This window comes from Apium graveolens, chromosome 7, assembly GCF_009905375.1.
Source record: "Apium graveolens cultivar Ventura chromosome 7, ASM990537v1, whole genome shotgun sequence".
In the NCBI taxonomy this organism is placed as follows: domain Eukaryota; kingdom Viridiplantae; phylum Streptophyta; class Magnoliopsida; order Apiales; family Apiaceae; genus Apium; species Apium graveolens.
In genome coordinates this window covers 144961714-144970008 of record NC_133653.1, presented here as the reverse complement: position 1 = coordinate 144970008, position 8295 = coordinate 144961714, and the positions used below count along the sequence as shown (strand labels likewise).

Below are 8295 nucleotides of genomic sequence, written 5' to 3'. Positions count from 1 at the left end.
AATCCCCCCTGTGAAAACGTCTCAAATCTACTTATATAATAGTCCCATAAAACTCAGATTACATAGAAGTTGGAAGCCAAACAGAAGTAGAAGTCTAAAATAATTCAGCAAAATTCCCGACCCTGCGCGGCCGCTCAGCATAGCTGCGCGGGCGCGCAGGCCTCCACTGGAAAAAATCCAAGTTTGCTCTGTTTCTTCGCCGTAATCTGCCCGTTCCTTTCCTCTCGCAATGGTGAACACATGCCAAGGCTTATTCTTGATGATTCCTCCCCCGAAATGCAACTAATACCCTGAAATGCATAAACACTAGAAAAACGCATCAAATACACAAAATACTTGATTTCAAGACACCAATTTAAGCCATTTTAAGACGTTCTAAGTGGTATAAAATGCCACTTATCACACCCCCAAACTTAAATCGATGCTTGCCCTCAAGCGTCACAGACTCAAAAACAAATATGCATGAATGCAATCTATATGAAAATGCAGCGATCCCCCTTACTACAATTAATCAACCAAATTGCCACATCTCAACGAATGTAGTTAGACAACTAAAGATCAATAAACTCATGCAAACGGACATACAGCCAGAAACGTGGTGTGTGCAAATGCTTAACAGATATGCTTCGGAACTAGACTAATTACTATGACTAGACTATCCTCAAGGCAATCCTACGATTATACAAAGAATAAAAATTCCAGGCACAAAGTGATATTCAACACTACAAGAACTCTGGAGCTTACTACGGAATCGTGCTTTTTATTTACAACTCAAATGCTTATTTGACCGTGCAATGAGTGAGGTCCACAAAAGACTTATACAATGATATCCATGTAACGAGCGTTAGGTTAGCGGATCCCAGACTCTAAAAGCCTTAGGTCACTAGGCACAAAGTCCCCTAAGAACTTAATAACTCGAATAACAAAGAGCCCACTCTTGATCAATTATGTAATTTTTTTTTTTTTTAACTTCTGAGCAAGTGCGTTTCGCTCCATCTTGCTCAACCCTAGACTACTCGCAACATATGCGAGCCGGCTACTAGCCATTTGACGCCTAGCCACAACTAGCAACAACTTCCATATTTTTTTTCTCCAAAATTTTTCTTTTTCATGTCTTTATCACTAAGAACCTATAATCGAATTCTAAGCATAATAAATAGATTGACCTTGAAAACAACCAAATCATAACACAATCTAGCCCTTTCGCATTCTCTAAGACTTAGTGGACTTACAATTGTTTCTAGCATGCATATCAACGTACACAACTTAATATCACTTTAATGCTATCACTACACTCACATCAATATCACAATTCAGTCGATAAATCATTGCAAAAGGGATCATGGTAAATGCATGAGCTACATGACATTCATAAAAAAAAACTATATGGCATAAATTATGCAACTATATGAACTAAACTATCATGAATATGCAACTAAATGACACTAAACTATCATGAATATGCAACTAAATGACACACACACAATATTCCTTAACTACCACCCCCAAACTAAAAATCTTCACTGTCCTCAGTGAAAGTAGTAGAAAGGAACACAGGGTATACCTACTCGGAGTCATCATCATCATCACCCTCAGTGGGTGGAGTATCAGGCGGCGGGTATGCAGAGTCCACACCAAAAACTGGCCACTGGATATCAGCTCCAAGGCCTCGAAAAGCAGTCCCTAACGCAAGGGTGAGCTCCTGAGCAAACCTGCTCTGCGTCTCATACATGGCATCCATCCGCCGTGAAAACCTCCTATATTGGGCATCAACCATCCCAGCACCCTCCTGAGCTCTCGAAGAACCAGCCTCATCACGCCCTGGCCTAGCCATAGTAGCACCTCGTGCTGGACGCCCTCCTGGAAGACGATAACCCAGCCCATGCTCCTCAGGCTCACCACCGGTCCACTCCTGCATCCCATTCAGAGTGCCAGAATCAATCGGAGCGGCTGGCAACTACAACTGCTCATGAGCCGGCCAGTTCACTCCCACTGCTCGGCATAGCTTCGTAACCGTAGATGCATAAGGGATGTTCATATGCTTTGCTCCCCTCAAAAACTTCAGAATTCCTTGGTAGATAAACTTACCAAGGTCCACATAGTACTCCTCATTCAGAATTCCCCACAACAGCTGTGCTCTCTCAACTGTGACCTCGTGTGCATGCGAAGAAGGCAAAATATTAGCACAAATAAATGCATTCCATGCACGGGCATACCTGTTCATGGCGAGCGCCGGAAAGTGACGATACTCATTATTGCCTGTACTGCGGGTCCAAACTGTGCCCGGTCGACAGAGAGTCGCACAAATCAAATCCAAGTCAAAATCCTCAGCAGTCTTTTCATTCTAGTTCTACTCCTCGGGCTTCCTCTCTCGCTGTCCAATCACACGGCGAATCGCCGCAGGATGATAATCAACCGTCAGCCCACGGACCACAGAAAACCCATTCTTTTCAGCCTTCGCGTTCGCGTAGAACTCGCGAACAACGCTCATCGGTACCGCTTCGGGTGACTCACAAAAAGCTATACACCCCTTTTCTGCAATCATGGGTAGCAATTCACCATCCCTCCCCGATGGCAAAAACCCCCTCTCCTTCAGAATCGGCTTACCCAACAGCCTAGTGTACTCCTCCTCCGCGGCTCTGTCAGTTAACCGAGGCCTTGCAGCAGTACCCCTCGATGAATCAGCAGTAGGAACTGTGCTGCTGCTGTCAATAGTGCGTGCTCTCTTGGGTGTCATTGATTCATGAATAAAAGTGTGTAAGAACTGATATTTGATGTTTGTGAGAGGGTTTAAGTGTAGGAAGTTTTGTGGGAGATATGTAGGATAGGTGTATGTATATATAGGGTGTGGATTAGATTAGGGTTTGGGAATTAAGGGATAAAATGATGGGGTAGTGGGAACAAATCGTGGGTTTATGGGCTAAAACTGTTTTTGTGTTTGTTTTTGTTTGGTTTTTTTTTTTTCTGAACTGTAAAAAAAAATTCTGGTCCTCGACCCCTGCGCGGCCGCTCAGCATAGCTGCGCGGGCGCTCAGCTTGCTGCGCGGCCGCTCAGCTTAGCTGCGCGGGCGCGCAAGGGGTCACTGGAATTTTTTTTTTCAGCCCCTGTTTTCTGATTTTTTTGTGTTTTTGGATAGGTTATTAACTTCTAAGGGTTCCTGTAACAATAATTCATGGGTTACCTCCCACGCAGCGCTTCTTTTTCGTCATTAGCTTGACGTTTCGTACCCTGCTCAAGTAGTCAACAAAATGGCACTAACCACTTCTCGGTTTGCCATGTCCCCATAGTAGTGCTTCAACCGCTGACCGTTAACCTTGAATGCTTGGTCCGGCTCATTCTCAAAAATTTCCACCGCTCCATGTGGAAACACAGTTTTGACAATAAAAGGTCCAGACCACCTTGATTTCAACTTCCCAGGAAAAAGTCGGAGCCGAGAGTTGAATAAGAGAACTTGTTGCCCTGGCACAAATAACTTTGGATGTAGCTTCCTATCGTGCCACCTCTTCACCTTTTCCTTATACATTTTGTTATTTTCGTACGCTTGAAGTCGAAATTCATCCAGTTCATTAAGCTGAAGCATTCTTTTCTTACCAGCTGCATCTAAATCCAGGTTCAACTTCTTCAATGCCCAGTAGGCCTTATGCTCAAGCTCCGCAGGTAGATGACATCCCTTTCCATACACCAACTGAAACGGTGACATCCCAAGTGGAGTTTTGTATGCTGTTCTGTAAGCCCAAACAGCTTCATCGAGCTTTAAAGACCAATCCTTCCTTGACGGACAAACAACCTTCTCTAGAATGCACTTTATCTCTCTGTTAGACACTTCCGCTTGACCATTTGTTTGCGGATGATAGGCAGTAGCTACTCGATGATTCACATTATAACGCTGCATCATAGAAGTGAACTTACGGTTGCAAAAATGCGATCCTTCATCACTTATGATTACCCGAGGTGTTCCAAACCTTGTGAAAATTTGCTTATGAAGAAAATTTAGCACTGCCTTAGCATCATTTGTCGGTAAAGCTTTAACTTTGACCCATTTTGAGACATAATCGACTGCCAGCAAGATGTACTGATTATTGCAAGACGAGATAAAAGGCCCCATGAAATCGATTCCCCATACATCAAAGACCTCGACTTCAAGCATCACATTTAATGGCATTTCATCCTTCCTTGACAAATTTCCCACTCGTTGGCAACGATCACACCTTAAAACAAACTGATGAGCATCCTTGAACAAGGTAGGCCAGAAAAAACCTGCTTGCAGAATACGAGCTGCCGTCCTCTCACCGCCATAGTGTCCACCATAAACCGTGGAATGGCAGTCTCGTAATATCCCCTCCGTCTCACAGAACGGGATACATCTCCTGATGATCTGGTCAGCTCCCTGTCTAAACAAATATGGTTCATCCCACATATACCACTTCACCTCATGCAGAAAATTCTTCTTTTGAGCGGATGTCAAATTAGGAAGCATTATATTGCTGACGAGATAGTTTACAATATCTGCAAACCATGGTTCTTCCTCCTGAATTGCAAACAACTGCTCATCCGGAAAAGATTCATTGATTAACGTCCTATCTTGTGAAGTAGAATCGGGATTCTCCAACCTAGAGAGATGGTCAGCTACTTGATTCTCAGTACCTTTTCTATCTTTGATCTCTAACTCAAATTCCTGAAGTAAAAGCACCCAATGAATGAGTCTCGGCTTCGAATCCTTCTTAGAAACCAGATAGCGAATAGCTGCATGATCAGTGAATACTGTTACTTTCGTACCAAGCAGATAAGATCGAAATTTCTCAAAGCCAAAGACTATAGCCAAAAGCTCCTTCTCAGTAGTGGTGTAGTTCAATTGGGCACCATTTAAAGTCTTACTCGCATAGTAGACCACATGGAAGAGATTTTTCTTGCGCTGTCCCAGCACTGCACCTACCGCATAATCACTCGCATCACACATCATCTCAAATGGTTCTGTCCAATCTGGTGCTGTAATGACTGGTGCCGTGATCAAACTCTCCTTGAGAGTCTCGAATGCTGCCAAACATTCATTATCAAATTTGAACGGCACATCTTTCTCAAGCAAATTGCACAACGGCTTAGATATCTTTGAAAAGTCCTTGATGAATCGCCGATAAAAACCCGCATGACCAAGAAAACTACGGATTCCTTTCACAGAATTAGGTGGGGGAAGATTTTCAATGACTCCCACCTTGGCCTTGTCCACCTCCAGACCCTTGCTAGAGACCTTATGCCCAAGGATAATGCCTTCACGCACCATAAAGTGACATTTTTCCCAATTAAGCACCAAATTAGTTTCCACGCATCTTTTGAGTACGGCGCGCAGATTATTCAAACATTCATCATATGAGTGTCCAAAGACGGAGAAGTCATCCATGAACACTTCGACGTTATTTCCAATCATGTCAGAGAATATAGCCATCATACATCTCTGAAAGGTGGCCGAGGCGCCACATAACCCAAACGAAACTCTGGGAAAAGCAAACGTGCCAAATGGACAAGTGAAGGTAGTCTTTTCCTGATCCTCTGGTGCAATACAAATCTGATTATACCCGGAATAACCATCCAGAAGACAAAAATACTCATGACCCGCCAATCTGTCAAGCATCTGATCAATAAATGGAAGGGGGAAGTGATCCTTCCTTGTGGCTTTGTTCAATTTTCTATAATCCATGCATACTCTCCATCCTGTAACTGTTCGAGTAGGGATGAGCTCATTCTTTTCATTTGCGACCACAGTGATACCTCCTTTCTTAGGTACACATTGTACGGGGCTCACCCATGAGCTGTCAGAAATAGGATAAATGATGCCTGCATCTAGCCATTTCAGAATTTCTTTCTTCACCACCTCCTTCATGATGGGATTCAGTCTTCGCTGCTGTTCCACAGTTGGCTTACTACCTTCCTCTAGCAGAATTTTATGCATACAATATGAAGGACTTATCCCCTTGATGTCTGCTATGGTCCATCCTATAGCCGATTTGAATTCTCTCAAAATCCTTAAGAGCTTGTCTTCCTCACTACCTGAAAGGTCAGATGAAATAATAACAGGTAACGTAGATGAATCACCTAAAAAAGCATACCTCAAGTGTTCAGGTAATGGCTTGAGCTCCAAGGTAGGTGCTTCCTCTATTGATGGTTTGAGCTTTCCTTCTGCGTTCTTGAGGTCAGAAGTACCAAGAGATTCAAATGGTATGTCCAGCTTTTGCTTCCAGGGAGAAGCGTTCAGATATTGTAATTGCTCGTTGCTATCTTCATCATCGCTGTCAAAATCCCCCACTAAGGCCTTTTCCAATGCATCAGACATTAGCATGTGATCGAGTTCCGAAGTAACCGCAGAATCAATCACATCCACTTTTAAGCACTCCTCATCTTCTGTAGGGAATTTCATTGCCTTGAATACGTTGAAGGTCACATCCTGATCTTGGACCCGCATAGTAAGTTCCCCTTTTTGCACATCTATCAAGGTACGGCCAGTAGCCAAGAAAGGCCTTCCCAAGATTATGGGAATCTTCTTATCTTCCTCAAAATCCAGAATAACAAAATCTGCAGGAAAGAAGAGCTTATCCACCTTGACGAGCACATCCTCAACTATGCCCCTTGGGTAAGTAATGGAACGGTCAGCCAATTGTAGTGACATGTATGTGGGTTTTGGATCAGGCAGATCCAGTTTTTTAAAGATCGACAACGGCATCAGATTAATGCTTGCTCCCAAATCACAAAGGCACTTGTCAAACGTTAGATTGCCAATTGTGCAAGGAATGGTGAAGCTTCCTGGATCTTTCAGTTTTGGTGGTAACTTTTGTTGCAGAACAACGCTGCATTCTTCCGTGAGAGCAACGGTTTCAAGGTCATCCAGTTTCACCTTCTTTGAAAGAATAGTCTTCATAAACTTCGCATAACTAGGCATTTGTTCAAGAGCTTCAGCGAAAGGTATATTGATGTGAAGTTTCTTGAACACCTCCAGAAACTTCCCGAACTGTCTATCCAGCTTTTGTTGCTGCAATCTCTTAGGAAAAGGTGGTGGAGGATAAAGTTGTTTCTCCCCTGTATTAGCCTCAGGCAGAGTGTGTTCAACAGTAGTCTTCCTTGGTTCCGCCGCTTTCTCCTTTTGCTTAGATTCTTCACCTCTAATTTCAGCTTCTACTTCTTTTGCCTTTTCAGCATCAGCTACTTTTCCAGACCTTAAGGTAATAGCCTTGACTTGCTCTTTAGCTTCCTTCCTGCCTGGTACTTCCGTGTCACTGGGAAGAGTGCCAGGTTGACGATTGAGCACTGCATTGGCTAATTGACCGATTTGATTTTCCAAGGTCTTGATAGAAACCGCCTGACTCTTGCACAACAGCTTAAGTTCCTCAAAATCAGCACTAGTAGGTGCAGCTGCACTTCCCTGTTGAGGATATGATTGCCTTGTAGCATACTACTGTGGTTGCTGAAATCCAGGTGGGTTAAACTGTTTACTCACTCCTTGCTGATATGGTGGCTGAATAGCATTCTGATTATTCCCCCAGCTGAAATTTGGATGATTTCTGTTGTTAGGATGATAGGTCGCTGGCACAGGCTGTTGTTGTCGCTGATAATTATTCACATACTGAACAGATTCGTTTACAAGAGAACACTGATCCGTAGCATGAGAACCTGCACAAAGCTCACAAACCATAGCTATTTGATTAACTCCATACGTAGCCAAAGAATCAACCTTCATTGATAGCGCTTGGAGCTGGGCTGCAATAGCGGTGGCTGCATCAACTTCCAGAATACCTGCTACCTTGCCTGACGTCATCCTCTGAGTTGGATTTTGATGCTCATTTGCAGCCATCGTCTCGATAAGATTATACGCCTCAGTATAGCTTTTAGCCCATAAGGCGCCTCCAGCTGCTGCATCGAGCAAAGGCCGAGATTGAGCCCCCAAACCATTATAGAAACCAGTGATCACCATCCAATCCGGCATTCCATGATGTGGACATTTTCTCAACATTTCCTTGTAGCGTTCCCAAGCCTCGCACATAGACTCCGTAGGTTGCTGCGCAAACTGAGTAAGAGCACTCCTCACAGCAGCAGTCTTTGCCATCGGATAAAACTTCACCAGAAACTTTTGCGCAAGATCTTGCCACGTAGTGATGGACCCAGCTGGTTCAGAATGTAACCAGTCTTTAGCCTTGTCCCTTAGTGAGAATGGGAAAAGCCTCAACTTGATAGCCTCATCAGTCACGCCATTATACTTAAAAGTGCTGCAAATCTCGACAAAATTCCTTATGTGCATGTTGGGGTCTTCA

The 8295-nt window shown here is 43.7% G+C and overlaps 1 non-coding gene across 1 annotated transcript; it reads left to right on the top strand.

Moving 5' to 3' along the window:
* The first annotated feature begins 7968 nt into the window (after positions 1-7968).
* Positions 7969-8075, top strand: LOC141675834 (small nucleolar RNA R71). The gene has a single exon (XR_012556465.1). It is a non-coding gene; the product is annotated as a small nucleolar RNA R71 (small nucleolar RNA).
* The last annotated feature ends 220 nt before the right edge of the window (positions 8076-8295 follow it).